The sequence below is a fragment of the Theropithecus gelada genome, chromosome 7b (assembly GCF_003255815.1).
Source record: "Theropithecus gelada isolate Dixy chromosome 7b, Tgel_1.0, whole genome shotgun sequence".
Lineage (NCBI taxonomy): Eukaryota > Metazoa > Chordata > Mammalia > Primates > Cercopithecidae > Theropithecus > Theropithecus gelada.
Genome location: NC_037675.1, coordinates 35,063,006 through 35,085,075, shown reverse-complemented (window position 1 = coordinate 35,085,075; position 22,070 = coordinate 35,063,006).

The window sequence follows — 22,070 nt, the reverse complement described above, 5'->3', positions numbered from 1 at the left end:
ATTTTAAAAGTTTATTTTATATAACGTCTAATATAATAGCGGCAACATTGTATGTCTTGAAAATATTATTTGCCTTGCTTAATATTATGTCGTACACATTTCCCATGTCATTAAACCTTTTACAGTCAATTTATGAATGTTTTATGTATTTTTTAAGCAATTCCCATACTGTTGGAAATTTAGGTTATCTCTATTTTTTGGCTTAAGCAATACTCCAATGAATATATTTGTGTATAAATATTTGACCAGCTTATTATCTCCTTAACATAGGTTTCCTAAAGTGAAATTTTTAGGTTTAATAATATAAACATTTTCATGACAAGATCACATTACTTGGTGGCAATTTCCATGAAGACAGGAACTATCTCTGCCTGCTTTATGCTGTATCACCAGTGTCCAGCATGGAGATGGTTCTTAGTGTGCATGTTTTTTTTGTTTGTTTGTTTTTTGAGACGGAGTCTCACTCTGAGTGCAGTGGCGTGATCTCAGCTCACTGCAACCTCTGCTTCCTGGATTCAAAAGATTTTCCTGCCTCAGCCTCCTGAGTAGCTGGGATTACAGGCTCGTACAACCATGCCTGGCTAATTTTTTTTTTGTATTTTTAGTAGAGATGGGATTTCACCGTGTTGGCCAGGCTGGTCACGAACTCCTGATCTCAAGTGATCTGCCCACCTGGGCCTCCCAAAGTACTGGATTACAGGTGTGCGCCACCCTGCCCAGCCTTAACGTGCATTGTTGAATGAGTGAAGAAAACAAGGAAGAAATTTCCCTTCTTGCCTAGGAAATATCAAAACTAAAGACTGTGCTTTATCCCAGCTGGTTCTAACCTGCTGAAGCTGGCCATGAACTTTACGGAACCGCCCCCAGCCCCACCTACACACAGGACCTGATTGAAAACTCTTTCCTGACCAATGACAGTGACACTTCTTTAAACGACTGACTGTCTAGAATGCTAGTTGTCAATGCTTAATTAGAGTAATCATCAGACTCTTCTCTTCAGCACTTAAAAAGCAACCCCTGACATTTCCCTAACAGGGATACATTGCAAATTTCTGTTTTGGTTTGTGTTCGCTTGCCTGGTAAATTAGTAGACTCAGCTGTGATGAAACAACAACAACAACAACAACAACAAACCTCTAATCTTATTCTTTGACAAATGAATATTGCCAAAATGAAATATATAAAAGTTGTAGCAATCTACAGTTCTACCATCAGTTTATATCTCACTGCTCTTTTGGTGCAATGTGTCTTATCTTAACCTTTGTTATTTAATGGATTAAAATGTGGGATAATTTTTTACCTATTAAATGAGGTAGACTGAACTTTGTTTTTTTTTGAGGCAGAGTTTTGCTTTCATTGCCCAGGCTGGAGTGCAGTGGTGTTCACCACAACCTCTGCCACCCGGGTTCAAGTGATTCTCCTGCCTCAGCCTCCCGAGTAGCTGGGATTACAGGCACCCATCACCACACCCAGCTAATTCTGTATTTTCAGTAGAGACAGGGTTTCTCCATGTTAGTCAGGCTGGTCTCAAACTCCCGACCTCAGGTGATCCGCCTGCCTCGGCCTCCCAAAGTGCTGAGGTTACAGGAGTGAGCCACTGCGTCCGGCTGACTGAACTTTTAAATACAAATGTGATGATTTACATTTTTACTTATCTATTGAGATCTTAGTGATTTTCTTATTAGTTTGTATGACCCTTTTATACACTAACATTTTGCAGAGTAAATTCTTCATAATACTTTCAAAGTGAATCCCCGCCAGGAAGATCTTCCTGCAACACATAATTTTGATGTATTAAATTTTTGAAGCAATTGTACATTTAAATTACTGCTGGAGGTGTTCTAAGATGGAATGGGTAGTTTCTAGCTACTGGAAACATCTATGTAGAGGCTGTTTGATCCCTTGGGAGGGATTGAAACATATGATGAGAGGTTGGGCCAGTGCTCTTTCGGTTCCCTTACAACTTTGAGATTTTGTGATGCCATAACCTGTTCAAAAATAAAAGGCTAATAAGGTTTTTTGGGGGGTGGTAATTTTCTTTCTATTAATACTCTGTAAGATTGACAGGCTCCTACAGAAGTCTGACAACTAAGAGAACCAAAGGACGATTTTCGAAGCTACTGCTTTTATTTACACTTTTAAAAAGCCCAGCGTAGTTGAAGAGTGTGAATGTGCTTTGCCTTGCAGCTGTATCCTGGCCCTTTAGAATTTGTTATCAAAACAAAACATGCATTTCCACTGGAAGTTTTTAGAACATTGATTTTGCAAACTTTCTGATTTCACTTTTGGTTTATTCTGTGTAGTGAAATCTGTAAACTTACGTTTTGCATATTTATTCTTTATTAAGTATCTGTTGTAGATTATTACATATTTACATGCACACAGCAATACATACTTGTACACCAAAACCATGTATACTCTATTTTATGGATAATTTAAGGGATTTTGTTTTTAAGTGACTGCTTTCAGTTTTGTGCTAACTTTGGAAACTACCACCAACATAAAAATCTGCTCCATTGAGGTATCCGCCTAGATTTTTATTGTGGAAGTGCTTGATTCCTATGTCTTGACACAACATAAATTACATAGAGCTCATTTTACATCTATTGTGTGATGTGAGAGCTATCTGTGTTCTGACACTTTCTGTATTTCCCTTATTGGAATGTTCATTGTTCATTTGTAACTGCATATTTAATCTTTAGTTTCCCCTATAGGCTACAAGTTTTGGGGGACCATGGGGAGCAAGGGGACCTGATCCTCTGGTATCCCCAGAGTTTAGTGCTTGGCATCCTATAAAATCTCTGTTCAATTGAACTGAATGTAATAAATTACATGTAAAAACTAGATAGAAAAAAGTGCAAGAGGCTGTGGACTTAGAGCTGGCTGAAAAACTAAATGATCTGAGCACCTCCTAGAAACTGTGCACTTAGCTGGCCTGTCACATGCCTTATCTTATTGAATCCTCACAACTTTGCTTTGAGAGTTTTTCTGTTTCTGTTTTGTTTTTACAGAGGAGGAATCCATGGTTCAGAAAGGTCAATGGACTTAGTCAACTGGTAAATGGTAGGACTGGGACTTGCTCTGAGTTTATGCTGGCTTGAAAATCCAGGCTCTTTTCTCTTGAGTAGGATGCCTGCAGTATGCAGTCTAGTCTTCACTGGGGCAGAGTTGGGGAGGGAAGATGTGGCTTTAGGAAAGGACCTGGCTCCATCAACTTAGTTGAATTTTGTCTTCGTAATCACTCTTCTCCACACCCTTTCCACTTCTCCATGCCCTCAGCTTTGCTCCCTTCACCCCGTCAAGGGTCCAGTGCTCTCATGATGCCTCCCCTTCTTACAGTGTGAGCTTCTGACCTTCTCTTCTAAACAAGCCTCAAACTCTGTCCTCCCCGTCTAGCTATGGTCCCTAGTATTCTACTTCTATTTAATCTGATAAACTCTTCTGGAAGGAAAAATGGGATAATTGTTGTAATGTTTCCCATCCTCCTCATGTGCTTTTTTCTTTTCTTTCTTTCTGTCTTTTTTTTTTTTTTTTTTTTTTTTTTGAGACAGAATCTCGCTCTGTCACCCAGGCTGGAGTGCAGTGATGCAATCTCAGTTCAAGTAATTCTTGTGCCTCAGCCTCCCAAGTAGCTGGGATTACAGGCATGCACCACCATGCCTGGCTAAATTATGTATTTTTAGTAGAGATGGGATTTCACCATGTTGCCCAGGCTGGTCTTGAACTCTTGGCCTCCCAAAATGCTAGGAAATCAGCCACCGTGCCTGACCTCATGTGCTCTTTTTAAAGACAGATGCTGGTTGTAGGACTTTCAAGTTTGTTAGGGGAGCATTTGGGCAACAGGATAATGTCTCTTCAAATAAAATCATAGGTACAAATGACTCTCAGATCTCAGGGACAATAATAAGGGCTAGCATTTCATTCATTGAATATATTCATGTGAAGGGCTACTGTGTACTGGTGACTGTTCTAGGTGCTTTGTATATATTAATTTGGTTAATCCTTCTAATATCCCAATGAGGTAGACACTAATGTTGCTTATATAGTTGTTGAGGGGAGAGTTGGGGCTGGGAAAGGGGCTAAGAGAAAAGGGAAAGCTTTTAACAATGGCTTAGGAATTTGACTGGAGATGTAACAAAAAATCAGGTTAGCCAGTGAACTGTTTCTAAATCCATTAAATAAAGACATAGTTTAGACTAACGAGAGTAGGGAAGAATTTGTGTGAGTGCCTGTGCCAAGCGGGCAGCTGCCAATTGTTGAAGCAGGGCCTGCTCAAGTGTGTGCCCCGAGGAGCAGGGGACCACTGGAGGGATCTGCTGCTCTGTGGTTCATTACAGGTAGTTTATTATTGGATAGAACTGGCCGGAAGCTCAGCCAGCCAGGATGGAGTGCAGAAGAGGAGTCTGCCAAGGGATATTGTGGGGGAAGGTTCCAGGCTGGGAGAGTGAGCCAGATGGAGGGAGGAAATGAGCTTTTCCTGTTGGGTGGATTCCATCCACATGGAAATCCAAGTATGGGTCTCTAAGAGTGGGAGGGGTGCGGGAGAGGGCCTGGATTTGACTGGGAATCCCAAAGCCAGGGCTGCTCCTAAAGTTAGTGGGTGTGGATTCCTGGGAAGTCGCCTCATCATTACAAAGCATTTACTGTGTTCTAAGCTGTATTAATTTCTCATGAAGGAGTGTTTCTGGAAATGAGATTTAGAAGGTGTGGGAGAATCATTTTCTGGGTGAGTGGTTGAAGCAGGCAGCATACTATGCTAAGGTAATCAACTGTCCTGATTTGCCTGGGACTGTCCTAACTTTTGCAATAAAATTCAGTCCCCACTTCAGAGTACCCACGACTTGGCTCATATGCCAGATCCCCGTAAAGGCCTTTCCTGACCATTATCTGAGATATTCGCCTACCCCGTCCCCAGTGCTCACATCCTGTTCCCTTCAGAAGTATGTTCTCCATAACACTTATCCTTCCTTGCAGTCATCTTGCTTATTTGTTTATTGTCTCTTATCCAAAACTAGAATATAAGCTCCAGGAAGGCAGGGACTTTGGCTTTTCACTATTGTATTCCCAGTGCATAGAACAGGGCCATGCACACAGAAGGTGCTCATTATATAGTTGTTGAGTGAGTAATTTTTTTTTTTTAAATTTCAAGTGCTGTGCTCATCTCTGGATATACAATGGTGAGAAAAATCAGAAATGGTCTTTGTACTTATGAAACATAGTGGAGGAGAAATACATTAATAACATATTTCCACCTACAAAAGTAAAATTATACCTGGGATGAAGGAGTGGCTGAAGAGGGGCCTGAAGGAGAGGGGCTGATGCTATGAGAAGATATGATGCTGGGTGGAGTCGGGGCCCCGGGGCCAGTGAAGGCTTGTCTAAGGAAGTAATGATTGAGTTGAGTCTAAAGGATGAAGAAGAAAATGCTTTCTAGGAAGCAGGAACTGCACATGCAAATGCCCTGCAGCAGGATGGAGCAGGAGTGTTTGGAAACCACAAGCAGGCCCTGTGGTTGCAGTGCCCAGAGCAAGATAACTCATGACGCTGCAGGAAAAGGCCGAGGGGCAGGCACAGCCAGGCCACTCAGGGCCTTGTGCATTAGAGACCTTGCTGAAGATTTGACTGTTTTTCCTAAGAACGGTGAGAAATCACTGAAGGGTTTAAAGTGTGTATGTGTTGGTTGGGGGTGGCGGGGGGCAATCAGTCTTTGACGTGACCATTCCGTAGACTATCAGGATTCCTCCATCCGAGTGGCTAAATTAATTAGGGAAAGGATAATGAAAATATTAACAATTATAAAAGGTTAGCTCTTATAGTCTTAGTTTTCTTCTGTCTGCTGATGGAATAAATGTGGTATTAAGGACAGAAGAGTGGGGAGCAAAATTTATGGCCAAATAGATTTTTGAGGAATCTTTCTAGAAGTTGGTACTGAATAAAGAACATAAACTGCAAAGCCAGTGTATTTAAAGCACTCTTCTAGGCTCTGTGGGCAGAGAAAAACAAAACCACAAGGATGTTCTTCCCCCTTAGGGAGCTTAGATGTTAAATGAGAGAGCACAGGACAGACCCAGGAACATGTTTAACAAGTACTGCTGCTGAGATACCTAGGCACATGGTAATATACAACCTTCCCTGAGCAAAGTCCATGTCTGAATCATTTCTGTTCCTCCCACAGATGTTAGCCAAGTGCCTTGCCCACAAGATGTGCCAAATGAATGAAGCTGAGCCTGATCGCCTCAGGAGAGAAAAACAATGAGTCAGTAGGCAAGTCAGGTCTCTAGTGATGCTTCCACTATAAAAAGTACTTCTAACAGTATATTATTAAAAGTACTTCTAACAGAATGTAAACTCCATGAAGACAGAACTTTGTGTCCATTTTTTGGGTGTTCCTTGGTGTGTCTTCAACACCTAGTACATTGTTGTTCAGTAGTATTTGTTGAGTAAATGAATTTGTTAGCCTAAGTTAGAGCCTTTGGAATGATCAGAGGACTTTGTGAGGAATTGGTTAAGTAAATGAATTTTCCCTTCATATGATGGGGGGTACTATTCAGCATCCAGAGCGTGTCATGGAAGAAGGCTTACTGATGAGGCAGTGTAGCGAAAGTACAGGGCGTGGAGGCCAAGGACCTGCAGAAGCAGCCTAGTTCTGCCACTCCCTAGCGACGTGACTTTAGGGAGCTTATTTATTTAATCTCTCTGTAATGCAGTTTCCTCAACTGTAAAATAGGTATAATAGTGCATACCTCCAAAGTCTTTTTTTTTTTGAGATGGAGTCTCACTCTGTCACCCTAGGTTGGAGTGCAGTGGTGCGATGTCGGCTCATTGCAAGCTCTGCCTCCTGGGTTCACACCATTCTCCTGCCTCAGCCTCCTAAGTACCTGGGACTACAGGCGCCCACCACCACGCACGGCTAATTTTTTTTTGTCTTTTTAGTAGAGATGGGGTTTCACCGTGTTAACCAGGATGGTCTCGATCTCCTGACCTCGTGATCCACCCACCTCGGCCTCCCAAAGTGCTGGGATTACAGGCGTGAGCCACTGTGCCCGGTCACATATATTGATTTTTTAAATCCTCACAACAACTCTATGAAGTAGGTGTTATCATGATCCCCATTTTTATAGTAAGTGATAAATAACAGTAATTTCCTTGAATGTGATGGGTAGAAATTGGAGGGTTTTGAGGAGAGGAGTGACATGATCCAATGTATAGTTTAATAAGATCACTGCATCTGCTATTTGAAAACAGACTGAGGAGAGTGGAAGGGAGTGAGGGCAGAACCAAGGATACCATTTAGGAAACTCCAGCAAGAATCCAGGTGAGATTTCTTGCTGCCTTGCCTCAGGGCAGTAGTTGGTGATGCAAAAACAATCCAATTTGCGTTATCTTTTGAAGATAGAAGTCAAAGTTTGCAGATGGAATGGAAGGATGGGAGGTATGAAAGAGATGAGTCATGAATGACTCTATGATTTTGGATCCAATCAACCAGAAGGATGAAATTGCTGTGAGCTAAACTAGGAAGACTGCAGGCAAGCAGGTTTAGAATGTATAGTTTGAGGTGAATATTTGGCACCCAAGTTGAGATGGTGAATAGACTGGTAGAAGTATGAGCTTGGAATTCAGAGAATCCTGGGCTGGAGATATGAATGTGGGAGTCATCAGCCTATAGATGATATTAAAACCCATGCGACTGGATAAGATCACCAGTGGAGCAAGGAGAGAAGGAAAGCAGAAGTCCGGTTAAGCCCAATATTCCGAGGCTGGGGAGAAGAGAGGAACCAGTAAAGAGACTGAGGAGGACCAGGCAATGAGACTAAAGGAAACCAGGAGCATGTGAGATACTGGAGGCCACGAAAGAAAAAACTTCTAGTGTTTCATGTGCTTTTAAATCTATTCTTGGCAATGACCTTAGCAATTGCTCCCATGTCCATGTCAGTGATATCACGGGTGAAGGAACTGATGCTCACAGAATTAGGCCCAAGTTGTAGAGTTTGTAGCAGCTATTGAAATGGAGCCCACACCCTCCCGCTCCGTGGCCAGTGCTCTTTCACTGAACCACAACAGCCTCTGGTTGGAAGAAGGAGACTTGCCTAAGGCTATTTTGTTTATACAAAATTATTCCCTCACCCCAAAATTGTCTGTTTTAAACTAGACATTCAACTTGGCTGCCTTGGTACAAAAAGCCATTTGATATTCAAGTAAGAGTGCTATAAAAGCAAACCAAAAAGGAAATAGGCTAGGCAACGTCATTGCCAACAGCTGAAGGATGTGATAGAATTAGCAGCATCTGCTTAGGAAGTGCCTGACCTCACAAAGGTTGACAGGAATAATTTTGAGCCGGTGTTTGGAGCCACAGAGGATTAGGGGTGTGTGTGTGTTTGTGTGTGTTTGTGTGTGTGTGTGCGTGTGTGTGTGTGTGTGTGAGAGAGAGAGAGAGAGAGAGAGAGAAAGATGGAGAGAATGTGAGAGCATGAGCGAAATCACTCACTGACCTTTGGCTTGGTAAACTGTTTCTTGGGTTGCCTGGTCCCTGGTAAGTCTTCAGGACTCTGCAGGGGAAATCCTGAGGTCAGGCAGATGAGAGGCAACTGTGATGACCCCATGATGGAGAAAGAGTGCAGGGGCAATGATACATTCTGTGCTTGGTTCCCTGATCCTTATTGACAGGAGGGTGCCATGGGGAAAGCCATTCAGCAATGGAAATGCTCTTTACCCACTCTGTCTTCTCTCCCTGCCTTCTTCTACCCAACAGTGGCATAAACTTGGAACTGCAAAAACAAAACTGAGTTAGACAAATCTCAGTGAGGAATTCCTTAGGATGGCATTGAAATGTCTGTAAGCGCTGTGGTGCCAATAGGATGAATAGAAAAATAAATCAGAATCCCAGCACTTTGGGAGGCCGAGGCAGGTGGATCAACTGAGGTCAGGAGTTCGACACCAGCCTGACCAACATGGTGAAACCCAATCTCTACTAAAAATACAAAATTAGCTGGGCATGGTGGCGCATGCTTGTAATCCCAGCTACTCAGGAGGCTGAGGCATGAAAATTGCTTAAACTTGGGAGGCAGAGGTTGCAGTGAGCCAAGACTGCGCCACTGCACTCCAGTCTGGGCAACAAGAGCGAAACTCTGTTTCAAAAAAGAAAAAGAGAGAGAGAGAAAGAAAAATCAGAACAGAATGGAGCAGCATATATTATACATTAGTTGAAATCAACCAAGTGGTGATTTGGGAGAAAAGCATCAGGTAAGAAGTTACCTGAATGGATGGGAGGAAGGCTGTGAGAAAAGGCAACTCAGAAACAGGCCTTAACACGACAGTGGGATGGAGGCAGGGATCTGAGATTGGTAGCAAACCTAATATAGCTGAGATGGAACCCACAAAATTGCCTGGGAAGGTAACCCAAGAGTGTTTAAAATGACATGATTTTTTACCTTATGGGGTAAGCATTTTTAATCCTGCAAAAATTTAGGAAAAAACTTAGAAATGTTTAAGAGAATCAAATTCATAATGTTTTTGTTATACACATTCAGTTTTTTAAGTATTTGTAATATTTAAAGGAAACTGACCCATTAGAATAACAATTATCCTTTTGATAACAAAATATGTAATTAAGAAATTGATTTAGTTTTCTAATTTTAAATTAAAAGACATTCTAAAATTGTGATCGGTATTGGGATACTTGAGAGAATATGGTTTTTCACATTTTAAAGTTTAATTTGTTAGAGCTATAAGAAGTTTTTAGACAACTGACATGAGAGAAATAAAATATATTGATATATAAGCATGATATGAAATATTTGAATGAGTTTTACAAACTAAATTTTAAATGGGACCCAGCATTTAATTAAAAAGCCCCCGTAAAAGTGATTGTTGGCCGGGCATGGTGGCTCACACCTGTAATCCCAGCACTTTGGGAGGCCGAGGAGGGTGAATCACCTAAGGTCAGGAATTTGAGAGCAGCCTGGCCAACATGGTGAAACCCCGTCTCTACTAAAAATACAAAATTAGCTGGGCGTGGTGGTGCGCACCTGTAATCCCAGTTACTCCAGAGACTGAGGCAGGAGAATTGCTTAGAACCTGGGAGGTGGAGATTGCAGTGGAGATTGCAGTGAGCCAAGATCGTGCCACTGCACTCCAGCCTGGGCAACAGAGAGAGACTCCGTCTCAAAAAAAAAAAAAAAAAGTGTTAACATTTTTTATATTTATGAAGAGTAATAAAATCTCTATATTAAAATTAAAATCTCAAGGCAGACCTAAGATTTTAAATTAGTAATTTAAACAGATTGAAGGTTAAGTTTTAAAAATTAAAGTAGCTCTTAATCTTTTCTGGGCAAAAAAGGGTCCTTGAGATTGGATATGGTTTGGATGCTTGTCCCCTCCAGATCTCCTGTTGAAATGTGATCCCAGTGTTAGAGGTAGGGCCTGGAGGGAGGTGTGTGATCCCTCATGAATGGCTTGGCGCCCTCCCCGTGGTATTGAGAGTGTTCCCACTCTAGGAGTTCACAGGAGAGCTGTTTGTTTAAAACAGCCTGGCCCTTCTCCTCTCTCTCTTGCTCCCTGTCTCGTCATATAACATGTCTTCTCTTCCACCATGATTGGAAGCTTCCTGAGGCCTCACCAGAAACATATGCTTGTGCCATGCTTCCTGTACAGTCTGCAGAACTGTGAGCCAAATAAATCTCTTTTCATTATAAATTACACAGTCTCAGGTATTCCTTTACACCAATGCAAAGCAGACTAACACAATTACCCGCCCCCCCAACCCCCCCAAAAAAATCCTGTTACTCTATCAAGGACCCCATGGGCAGCCCCTGGGCATCTTTTACTCCATAAGTGTCAGTGGCTTGTACCTCCAGGAAGCTTGCTGCTGGGGGACAGCTGGAAGACCAGCACTCCATGGGGGAAGATGAGAGCTGTGGGGTTTGGTAGCTGGGGAGGCAGAGGCAGCTCTCCTCTCCTTTTGTTCAGGGACATGTTGATCCTGTGCCTTTAAAATTGGGCCAAAGGACTGAGAGATACAGAGACAATTGAGGAAGGAAGAAATGAGAATAGACAGGAGAATGAAGAGAAACTCTCGAAAACATCAGAGGAACCACAGATGGCGGAAGCTGTGAGCACGCCTGCAGAAGAGAACGAGTCCTTTAGCATGAAACCAGCATAATGACTGCCTTATTTTGTAGATAAGGAAAAGACACAAAGAAGTTAAATGACTTGGCAAGATTGCATGGCTAGCAGAGTTAGAGATAAGGCTGTGGGTTGCATACTCTAATAACTCCCAGTTCAGGATTCCTCTCGGAGCACTTTGTCAAAGCAAGTGGCTTTGATGGTGAGAATGAAGTCAGAGCACCAGCTGGTGGTTCAGGCTTTACAATTTGGCTGAGGGGACACTGCTGCATTCCAAAGCTTTGGATGAAAGTTGATTAATTTTTAAATATACTCACGTCTCCCTGCAAACTTTCAAGTCTCTCCTGGATTCTGACTGTGAATCTTCAGCCTTTCAAAGCAACCTGGTTCTAAGGAAACTGTCCTCAGGACTAAGGTCTCTCATTCTTGGAGATGTCTTTAGAGGAACACACCTTTGAGTCTCTCTCTCTCTCTCTTTCTCTCTCCCCACCAGGCCCTGTTCAAAATCCCAAAAATGGTAGCTTGGCAGGTGACTGTAGTTGAGAGGAATGGGCCTGGGAGGAGGTAGGGGCAAATCAGCGCATCCTGGTAAATGCAACGTTTCTGCATAAGGTGGATATAGAAGATCTGATTCAGCAAGGCTGCCCTTGAAAGTCACGAAACAAGAAGAGGCACAAGGGAAGAGTCCTTGAATTTCAATCTCTAGCCAGCTTGTGCATAAAGGAGCTTTGGAGGAATTTCCCTGAGGTGGGCTGAGGGAGCGTGACCAGTGAGTGAACATCCCTAGGGAAGAAAGGCCATGATGCCGTTGAAGGCATGCGAAGTACAGAGACTCCCCCATTTTGCATGTTCTTCTCATGCCCCTTGTCCTATCTGGTATGTTTATATCTGTTTTGTTTGTTTATTTTTGAGACAGGGTCCCACTCTGTTGCCCAGGTTGGAGTGCAGTGGTACAATCACAGCTCACTGGAACCTCTGTATCCCGGGCTCAAGTGATCCTTTCACCTCAGCCTCCCTGGTAGCTGGGACACAAGTGTGTGCCACTATGCCCAGCTAATTTTTAAAATTTTTGTAGAGACAGGGTTTTGCCATGTTGCCCAGGCTGGTCTTCAACTCCTGGGCTTGAACCCCTAGGCTCTAGCAATCCACCTGCCTTGGCCTCCCGAAGTGCTGGGATTACAGGCGTGAGCCACTGCGTCTGGCCTAGTATGTTTATATCTGGGCAGGTTTGCGCAACATTGCAGTAACCCCTCACAGGAGAGAGAATAGATAACAGTATTGCCACTTTAAAACTGAGGAATCTAAAGTCCCAAAAGGATAAGAATCTGCCAAGTATAAAAAACTAGGAAGTAGCAGGGCCTGATTTCTGGACTCAAATCCACTATCATTTATTTTCTTCTGCTGTTCTCACTCTTCTTTTTCATTTTAAAAGCTTTATTAATTTTCTTGTTTTTCACAGAGTTAATATATGTATTAAAAAATAGAATAGGCCGGGCGCAGTGGCTCACGCCTGTAATCCCAGCTCTTTGGGAGGCTGAGGCAGGTAGATTGCTTGAGGTCAGGAGTTCAAGACCAGCCTGGCCAACATGGTGAAATCCCGTCTCCACTAAAAGTACAAAAATTAGCCGGGCATGGTGGCGGGCGCCTGTGATCCCAGCTACTAGGGAGGCTGAGGTAGGAGAATCGCTTAAACCCAGGAGGCAGAGGTTGCAGTGAGCTGAGATCGTGCCACTGGACTGCAGTCTGGGAGACAGACCAAGACTCCATCTTGAAGAAAATAAAAAGGAATAAAATAATGATACATTTTTTAAAAAGAAAAAGAATCATAATTCTGTCACTTAGAGGTAGTCATTGTTAACACCTTGGTATATGTCATTTTAGATATTTTTCTATGTATGTAATAGATATAAATGTGGTTTCATACAACTTACAATTTTGGTAACATGTTTTTTGTTTTTTGTTTTTTTTTTGCATTGGTTCAAAGAGGGGGGAAAAAAAAAGATCTTCTCGACTGTAGCCTTAACAGTTATAACAATATATGTACATAGTTTAAAAAGTCAAAACAGTGCAGTGCAGTAACTCACACATGTAATCAGCACTTTGGGAGGCTGAGGCAAGAGGATTGCTTGAGCCCAGGAGTTTGCAACCAACGTAGGCAATGTAGTGAGACATAGTCTCTATAAAAAATCAAAATATTAGCTGGGTATGGTGGTACACACTGGTAGTCCCAGCCACTTGGGAGGCTGAGGCAGGAGAATCTCTTAAAGGCCTGGGAGGTGGAGGCTGAAGTGAGTCATGATTGCACTACTGCACTCCAGCCTGAACGACTGAGAGAAACTTTCTCTTGAAAGAAAGAAAAAGAAAAAGTCAAAACAGCACCACAAATGTTACATCAAGAAACATTTGCCGAGGCCACCCTGCTTCATACCTGATTCCATACCCCTGAGGCAACTGCTTCTGAATCCGAAAACCTTCTAAACAACATGCTTATGCTGCTATTTCTTGATTTTGCAAGTTTGGATATTATGCACTGACTTCCTGCTAAGTCAGATGAGGAGTTAGTTTTCTTGTGCTTACATCCCCCTTTCTGTCACTCTCACCTTCCTCCCTTGCTCAAGATATGGTTATAGCACTGTTTTATGATGTGGATGAAACAAATATTTCAGTGGTCACATTTCTGTAAGTGTGTGACTATCATTCACACTGAGCCATGTACTGTGCTAAGATTACTCGTTCTCTCTTATTTAACTCTTTACCTCTGGAGTGAATAATTGATTTATTTTTGTTTTAATTGGCTTAGTTGGTTGGTTTTGCATACAGAGCTCCCTGACAGAACTGTGCATCACATCCTGATCCATGTGCAAACATTATTCCCTCTTTTATTGAGACAGCCCTCCTGAAGCCTCTTGTCCTGCCCGTATTTGGGAAGGGTGGTTCTCCAGGGCCACTGTGTTCTCCTTGCCATCATTCTGGAATTCCTCTGTCCTGCTCTCCTGGGTTGGATGCCCTGTGTTCTGGCACCTGTGTCTTCCTATGTCTTGGTTGACTTTCTTCAGTTTGTTGCACAGATCCCTTTTAGTGGATGAAGTGATAAAAGTTGGTTTTGTTTCCAGATCACCATAAATTAACAAACGGAATTCATCTCATGTGGGATCCGCCAATTCCCATTTTACTTCGTAGACTCAGGATTATGGTCAGATTTGTTTTTTTCCGCTAGATTCAGTAAACTTTCTACACTTAAACACTTTATCTGAAGATCCAAGCTGTAGCCATTGCAGGAAACAATAGCATAAAGTGTGCTCCATTTAAAGAAGAGGATAATTTGAACTGAGTGTCTTCAGTTCACCCAAAGGTGAGCGCTGGAGACTCTGGCAGGTGATGTGCAGATTGTCACGTGTGCTGGCCTCACACAGCTCTTTTTCAAACTTCTGCTCTGCATGTGGCCTGTGAGCTGTCGGATGTGGCTTAGAACTTTGTTTGCCACACTTCATTTCAGCACGAAGTACAGGGCTTGGACAGGGGTTGGGGACCTCATGGTGGCTTCTGAAATGGTTTCCCAGGAAGGCAGTGACTCATCACAGGAAACCCTTTTATTTTCTTTCTGACCTTCCCCCAACTTCCTGCTCCACCTATCTGTGCGTGAGTTTTTACATTCCTCACTAAGAGACAGCTGCTCACCTCTAACTTTAGTCAACAGTGGTGACTGGAGACAGTTCTGGGCGTAATAAAGACACCCCTTCTGACAGTAACGTCCATGAGGGAAATAGTTTTTTTCTTGATGTCTTGGCATCTCCCCCTTTGAGGTGTGTGTCAGTTTCCATTCCATGACCCTTAGAGAATCCCTTTTCCAACGTCCTCAATCAGAGTAGATTGGAACTTTATAAAAGACGCAGGTTTGGCTGGGCGCGGTGGCTCACGCCTATAATCCCAGCACTTTGGGAGGCTGAGGCAGGAGGATCATGAGATCAGGAGATCGAGAACACCCTGGCCAACATGATGAAACCCCATCTCTACTAAAAATACAAAAAATTATTTGTATTTTTGTGTGGTGTGATGGCAGGCGCCTGTAGTTACTGCTACTTGGGAGGCTGAGGCAGGAGAATCGCTTGAACCCGGGAGGCAAAGGTTGCAGTGAGCTGAGATAGCGCCACTGCACTCCAGCCTGGGGACCTCTCCGTCAAAACAAAACAAAACAAAACACCCCACAGGTTTGCCCTCTTAGCCCTTGCTTTAATGTGGGATTGCTTTTGCACAACACAACTCTTTTTCTAGAAAATATACATCACTATATATTGAGTAACAGATATTCAATATTTTTGGATTATGTGAGCCAACTGGAGAGGAGGTTCATAGTTGTCGACCCACTGTGCTTCAGACATAGCCAAGGAGTTTGAGACTAGCCTGGGCAACATAGTGAGACCTCATCTCTACAAAAAGTAAAAAACATTAGCTGAGTGTGGTGGGACACACCTGTAGTCCCAGCCAGTTGGGAAGCTGAGGTTGGAGAATGTCAGCCAAGGTCTTCAGTGGATATATATTGGCATGAATTTTGAAGTTCAAATGCCTGTATGTTGAAAGGGATCTCAAAGATCATCCAGCACTGCTTTCCGTTTGGAAGACAAGGATCCAAGGATCCTGAGCTCTAAAGAAATTGCTTTCTCATGGCCACCCAGCCATGTCTTTGGCCTCATTGGTCCTGGCCCTTCTGAGGCTACTACTCACACCTGCCAGTCCTTCCTTCCGTCTGCACTTCTTCACTCTGCACCTCAGTGTATCGTTGTCAGGCTGCAAAAACCCCTGGGCAAAGTCTCACCTTTCCTTTGCCACTGGCTTCCCTGAAGCCCCTCCCTGGTTCTAGGCTTCTCTCTAGACTGCAGGCAAATTCAGGCTGGTGACTTTGGTTTCCTTCTGCTGAGAATCCAGGACTTCCCATGAAGGATATGTTTCAAAATAATTCTTCAAAAATAGAATACGAAAATGCTCACTAAGGAAATTTTTGAAGAAGACACAAAAAGGTGATGTCTAGCTTTTCTGGTATTTCTTTGGACATTTTTCCACTAGATCCCCTTCCTCCTAAGCAATAGGTTGTGTTTTTTATTATAATCCTCACCTTACTCATTCAGTTTTGTGTCCTGCTATTTTTCCCTTTGTGCTCTTTTAGTGAAACTTTATGACAGATGGACTGGGAACAAATACACTTTTTAAAAGGAAACTTCTGTAGACTACTGCCACCTATTTATAAAAATTGGTTCCAGGTTTTATCCCAGCACTTTAGGAGGCCAAGGCGGGATGATCACTTGAGGCCAGGAGTTCAAGATTAGCCTGGGCAACATAGGGAGACTCCATCTCTATAGACAAAAAACTTAAAAAATTAGCTAGGAGTGGTGGCACACACCTGTGGTCCCAACTACTTAGGAGGCTGAGGTGGGAGGATGACTTGAATCTGGGAAGTTGAAGCTGCAGTGAGCTGTGATCACGCCACTGCACCCCAGCCTGGGCAACAGAGTGAGACCTTGTCTTAAAAAAAGAAAAAAAAAAAAGGAAAATAGTTTTCTTTACTTTTTGGTAGCACAACAATGTGCACATTCAAGGCTAGTGTTTGGAGACAGGAGCCATGCTCCGTATGCCGCTACATCTACATCTTCCAGTCTTCCCCACCTCTCCTTTGAGGGAGTTGGGGGTTGTATTCTCTGTTATTGTCAATGGGGCCTGTGTTTTATGATAGTCTATGAGTCAGAATCCTTCCTCTGTCACCACATCCATATTCAATCCTGTCTTCTAGTCTCCATGATGGGAACTTGAGAGCCTCAACCACCATCTTGACCTGTCTGCCATCTCTTTGATCTCTCATTTACTGTCAGTCTGTTGTGAAACTGTGCAGCCTTGATGCCTGCATACCCCCATAACTCTGTGAAAGCAGGAACCGAGTCTTCCTATAAGCCTTAGATCTGTCTCTTTATCCCCAGTGTGATGTCAAGTATAGAGAAGACACTGATACATGTATAGTGACTGACTGACTGACTGAATGATATAATTGCAGTTGCAGAGTAGTCTTCCCTTCTAGTGATTCCAAAAGCAAAATCAAAACTGGAATAGTAACATTCTCTTCAGTGCATTTACTGCCACAAGTGCAGAAACAAACAATAGGAAATTGAGAATCAGAATGGGTTGAGATTTACCTTGGATGCGAATGATGGTTCCTGGTTTCTCAAGCCTCTTTCTCCCTCCTCACAGCCTACAGTCCCTGGATATTACAAAATTCTTTTTATCATTAAAGAATATTAAATGGTTAATTTTTCTTTAACTAACTATCCTTAATTTTGAGACCAAAAAAAAAAAAAGGTTTATTTCCCAAGATAGCAGCAGCAAGCTCTGCTCTAAGGGAAAGCCCAAATTTTTAATAAACGTTCCTTAACCCCTTAAAATTTTAGTCCCAGGGTAACCTTGCTTGAGACGTAAAGTTGCTTGTAAGTGAAAAACTACTTACTCAGCAATATAAAAGAATGAACAATTGATACATACCACAACATGAATGATTCTCAAAATAATTATGTTGAATTAAAGAAGCCAGACCCCCCATCCTCAAAAAGCATATATACTGCATGTTTCCATTTATATAAAGTTATAGAAAATGCAAACAAATATATAATGACAGAAAGGAGGTCAGTGCTTATCTTGTGGGTAGGGAAGGAAGAGCAGGGAGGCAGGGATGATAAAGGGGCACTGGGAAACTTTTTGGTGGTGATGGATGTGCCAGTGATGGTTGATTGTTGTGACCGTTTTGTAGGTGTGTGCCTGTGTCAACGCATATCAAATTTTGTATTTTAAACACATGAAGTGTATTGGATGCCAATTATATGGCAATAAAGCTATTTTAAAAATTGCTTCTGGGGGAACAGAGTCTTAGTTTAGGCTGCTATAACAAACTACTATGGACTGGGTGGCTTCAATAACAGAAATTTATCTCTCACAGTTCTGGAGGCTCAGAAGTCAGCAGATCCAGTGTCTAGTGAGGGCCCTCTTCCTGGATTAGAAACAGTCATCTTCTCTTTGTATCCCCACGTGGCAGAAACTAGAGAGAAAGCATCTCTTCATGTCTCTTCTTACAAGGGCACTAATCCCATTCATGAGGGCTCCACCATCATGATATAAAAACTTCTGGAGGCCCCACCTCCAAATACCATGACATTGGGGATTTAGGTTTCAACTTATAAATTTGGAGGTGGGGAGACACAAATATTCAGTCCATAGCAGAGTCCTGCCCCTCACCCTATATGTCCTACCTCATTTCCCAACTTCTCCCCACTAAAGGATGATCATCCCCGATTTTGTTCCTCAAGTGCAATAGGTCTTTTGCTATGGTAGACACTGAGATTTAATTGCTTGCTCTGGAGGTACAGAAACTATGTTAACCGGGCTACTGTTTCCTCCTGGTTCATTCCCAGAGCCTCCTGAGTGCTGTGGACAAGTTTGTCCTCTTTTTCTATTTCACACCCTTTTAAGGGTTGCCTCCCTCACAGTCCAGTGGCATGTTTTGAAGAGACAACAGCCAGTAGGGCACCTGTATTACTGTCGCTCTGGGCCATGACTCACCAGCCCCAATGATAACAATCCTTAGACCTTTGACACGTTTTCAGGATGCTTTTCAAAATATCTATTGGTTCCACAAAGGAAGCCCTGAGACAGTGAGTGACCTACCAGTGTTTGCCTCTTCTTCTCTTGTGTATTTCTTTCATTACTCTCCAAGGTGCTTTAGTATTAGGTGGTTCCAGATCAGCAGTAAGAAATGCAAACAAATACCCTCCTCAGAAGTTCAGCATTATTTTATTGTCTTTGAAATATTTTTAGAACTTAAGGGAGAATCAGGAATGAGTCCCTGGAATATATAGATGTGGGACATCATTGACCAGCTGAGATAATGACTGTTCTTCCATCTTGCAGAAACAACAGGTCTAGGCTCTAAGTGGTTAAGTAAATAGCTAAGACCTTGAGCTAGAGCAGGGAGACTCAAACCTGTGCTGGTTTGTGGACAAGGGAAGAAATGGAGAGCAATTGTTTAGAAACGTTCATAGCGATATAATGGAATAGTTTTATGACACAATAACAAAAAAATTGAGCTTGTATTTTATATGCCTTTTCAACTCTTTTCTAATAATTCATTTTTGTTTATTTTACAAAATTGATGATTCATAATAGATTGGGAATTTTAGAAAAAATCAGCGGGTCCTTTACCACAGATTTATTGAGAAGTACTGAACTAATTTCATGGTCTCTGCAGGGCAGGTCTGGGTGCCTTCCTTCCAAGGAAGATCATGAGCACCTTCCTTCCAATGGAGATGATGGGTGTACTGTGGAGAGATGGAGACAGTGCCAGGGAGGAGGATGTCCCCTTCATCTCTGGTTCCTTTTTCTTTCCCTCCACATGCATCCCTGGAGAAGCACTCCACCAATAGCAAGTAGAGTTGAGACTAGAATAGAGGAGACTGCAATTAGAGAAGGGCTTGGAAATGGCAGGCGTGGCAGGAAAAGCTTTGTGGTTATCACCTAGCATGCTGACTTAGTCTAATGCCCTGTACTCTGGACCTGAGGAGCAGGTGGAGGAAGCAGCTGAGAAATATCTCACTAGTTTGGAATGAAGCTGGAATTGTGAGTTCCACTATGTTTAAGATGCTCATCTAACCTAGAGGAGGAAAAAGAAAGACTGGCTGTCATCACCCTGTAGTGTGAGGCTAGACATTGACATATTCCTATGGGGTCACTGATCAGAGGAACTTCCCTTTAAAAACATGGAGGGATCGGCACACTGGACAGGTACATTGCAGTGAAAAGAGATGGGATCAGAAAAGGGTTGAGCCTAAGATGGCCTCATTATCTGTCTTAAAATGGAGAGATCCAAGCAGCTGAAAAGCATCAGGAAGATGTCACCATCTCATTTCACTGCTGTCTCTGCTGGTCCCTGTTTGCTTTTGTTTTAGTAAATCATGGTGTGAAGTAATGTTCATGTTCCTAGGAGACATGGAACAGCCTACTGCCCTGCTTGCCTTTGAAGCAGTTAGCTGACAACACCCTCACTATCACATCTTCTGGAGAGGTGGCAGAAAGAGATGACACCTTCCTTTTGTTGACTTTCATACATGATTATATATGTCTGGACACTCTTACTGACATCAATGTGTTTGTTGACTGGGAGGACGGGATCAGGTTGAGTGGGTTCAGGCTTTTTACTATGAGAAAAGCTTTTTTTCTTTACTTTGGAAACACCCAGCCCTCTTGCTTTTTTGTTAAATTAGAGGATGCCTTCTGCATCATAAACTGCCCTGGAATATATCTTGACTTTGACTTGGGTAGTGATGCATACATGCCTCAGTGTGCCTGCCCTGTGCCTTATTATTATTTAGTCTGACGTGTTGGGATTTGGGAGAGGGTTGAGATTAGAGCTTAGGGCTCATGTTGGTTAGTACCATCATAGGAGGAAGGGCCTGCAGCATGGTGAGCTATAGTCAAAGAGAAGCAGAATTGGAAACTCAGCTACCTTTCCCTCTTGTGCCAAACCCAAGTTAGTGACAATGCAGTCAGAGTTAGTTACTTTCGGGGAGGACTTGCAATATCTGGACCCAACTGCAGTAGCCATAAAGAGATTGACAAAGGAGGGCAAGAATAACATGTAAGCTATTGCCAATGAATGGTTTAGAAACTTGTAGAGCCAAACTGGCACTTTCTAGGGATGAAGTGATGGATCTACCCCGACTAGGGAGACCAGGCTGTGGTTCTAGGTGTTTAGCTCTCCCAGTTTGTCTGTCCTGAAATAGCCTGAAACAAAGTTCAAGCCAGTATCGCTGCTCCCCAGAATTTCCAATCTGATTAGCTAATAAGACTGGCCCAGCGTGAAACAATGGTAATAAGTGCAGATTGTGGCAAAGATGGCAGGGAATAGAGTTGTGTCAAGATACAGGGGCTGACGTGGGTCAGAGGAGACAGTGAAGGCTCCTGGGAAAGTTGGGCTTGGACTGGCACTGAGTGCTTCCCTTGTTTAGATTCAGATGGGGTTTGAGTCCTAGGTTCATCAGGACTTACTTTGGGCAAGTATATAAGATCTCTGAGCATCAGTATTCTCATCTACAAGATGGGGAAAATAGTAACGATGTCCTAGGCTTTCTGCAACCATTAGATGACATAAAGTACCTAGTGATTAAGTGATCAGTAATGTTAGATCATCCATCACTTCCATGGCTACAAAGAATTCTCTCTTTCTGGGAATGGCTCACCAATCTAGCCACAACATTCCAATTTGTAAGGCTGCTATTTCTCCCTTGGGTGAGGTGCCTGGGTGGTGGTGGGTGTGGGGCGTGCTATAAACAAACCGTGAGCTGCTTTTCCGAACTATGTACCCAGTTCCCCTAACTGAATTACAAGTGTCTCTTTTTTTTTTTTTTTTTTTGGAGACAGAGTCTCACTCTGTCACCCAGGCTGGAGTGCAATGGCGTGATCTTGACTCACTGCAACCTCCACCTCTCAGGTTCAAGTGATTCTCCTGCCTCAGCCTCCCGAGTAGCTGGGATTACAGGTGCCCGCCATCACGCCTGGCTAATTTTTGCATTACAAGTGTGTCTTAAACTAGAAAATCTAAGGCATAGCTTGCATTAAGAGGGATATTTTGTCCAAGTCTGCACTTGGCTAAGAAGACCAGAGTTTTCATTATAAAGCTGACACCACATGTTTGAGCTGCTTGGCCTCCCTTCCTAGCCTCTCCTAATTTGTAAACATTTTTCAGTTTTCCTATACACAAAATAGGAAGTTATGAAATCCCAACTCTGAGCTTGAGTGCTGTTCATTCTGGAAAAGCAGGCCTAGGAATTGGATGATTTTAAACTAATTTTAATCAGTCAGAACTTGGTCATAAATGGAGAAGAAATATAGCATAATGGTTAGGAGCAGGGACTCTGGGTTCA